At 31.3% G+C, this 1,589-nt stretch overlaps 1 pseudogene across 1 annotated transcript; it reads right to left on the bottom strand.

Moving 5' to 3' along the window:
• Window positions 1-919: 919 nt before the first annotated feature.
• Window positions 920-1,008, bottom strand: BDBG_16721 (annotated as a pseudogene). The gene has a single exon. The product of its transcript is annotated as a tRNA-OTHER (tRNA).
• Between the last annotated feature and the right edge of the window lie 581 nt (window positions 1,009-1,589).

The following is a 1,589-nucleotide window of genomic DNA, read 5'->3' as shown; positions in this document are numbered from 1 at the left end:
CTCAAAGAGAGTTTTATCTGTACTGACATACTTTAAGTTGTTATATATAAACTATATAAGTAGTAATTAATGTACTCAGTCATTCTGATTGTAATTAACAAAGTATCACAGATACTATTTCAATAGACTTATTAGATATTCTATGCAATCATCTGGCTTTTAATTAAAAGCTATGCTTAAATCTTATAAGATCTTCAGAATAGTTATTAGATCAGATCAGAACTTTTCTATAATAATTAATTCTCTATCTGAGATAATGTTTGTAAGTAACTCATACAATTGAATCACATTGTAGATGAAGATATAAGTTAAATTCTTTAACTTTAAGTTCTTACAGATGTGTATAAAGTATGTTATTTTAATGAAGTGATCTACTATCATCAGCATACTGTTAAAACAGACATTATATATGTTCTTACTGTCAGAGAGACTTATGAGAGTATTTATTTCTAGCTATTCTCAAGATTTCTATAAGATAAGTAGAGAAGTAAGTTCTTCATATAATCTGAACTGCACTATCTGTGAATTCTGATTAACAGTATAAGAATTCATTATCTTCTTCATAAGTTCTTATATCTTTAGTCAGAAGCATTTTCTTATAAGTCACTTATAAGTTCTTGTATCTATAAAACAACTTATTATTATTATTATTATTCTTTCATTATACTCATATACAAGCGGAGCTTATGATGAGTCCTTGCGTGATGTTAAATACAGGTCAAGTGTTGGTTATACAGGAGGAAATACAGGTGTTGAGACCACGCCAAGATAACAAGAACATAGGAAAATACAAAGGAGTGACAATTAGATACATGCGATAATAACTTCCCAGCCCAGGAACATAGAGCAATTCATTGGAGCGATTTGTACACCTCTGTATTTATTAGAAACCTGAGGTGCTTGAGTTCCGGATTTAATGTATCCCCTGCGGGTTTCGAACCCACGCGCCTTGGTTTCCCACGCCAAGGTGCTACCGGGTGGCCGCATTAACCATTCGGCCACCGGGGCTCTATAAAACACCTCACTAGAGAAGAGTTATAATATCTTTTAATAAGTTCTACTTATAGAAACTTATTTATAGATATATAAATTTAGCTCTCTCTTTATAAGAGATTATTTAAGTCTCTTCAATTCTTTATTTCTGCAGAATTAATCTCTGTTATGAGTAGTTTCTGAATATACTGAGTATATTCATTCTTCAGTTGCAGTTCAGACAATCTGAATAGAAGATCTTATAAAGACTTATACTCTATTTTCTCTTATATTAGATTATTTATAATACTTCTCAAAGTCTGCACACTCTTCAGATTATAGATACTCTCTTCAAGAATTCCTGTAAAGATTCTCAGAGTATTGACTCTCAGTGTTATAGAGAGTAGTTGTATAGACTTCTTCTCTCTCTTTTTTCTCTTCTCTTATAGAGAATTAAGAGACACTTCAGTTAATCTCTTTATAACACTCAGTCTGAGTATTCTATAAAGCTTTTCTGTCTTCTCTAGTCTCTTTGTATCTGTTATCCTGGCCTTCTTAACATAGTCAGATCTGTGAGAGAATTTATTTACTGAGTTCTTAGTTTCTTTGATATGCTC

The sequence above is a fragment of the Blastomyces gilchristii genome (assembly GCF_000003855.2).
Source record: "Blastomyces gilchristii SLH14081 genomic scaffold supercont1.4, whole genome shotgun sequence".
Taxonomy (NCBI): domain Eukaryota; kingdom Fungi; phylum Ascomycota; class Eurotiomycetes; order Onygenales; family Ajellomycetaceae; genus Blastomyces; species Blastomyces gilchristii.
Note: the sequence above shows the minus strand (reverse complement) of the source record. Positions and strands in the feature narration are given on the sequence as shown.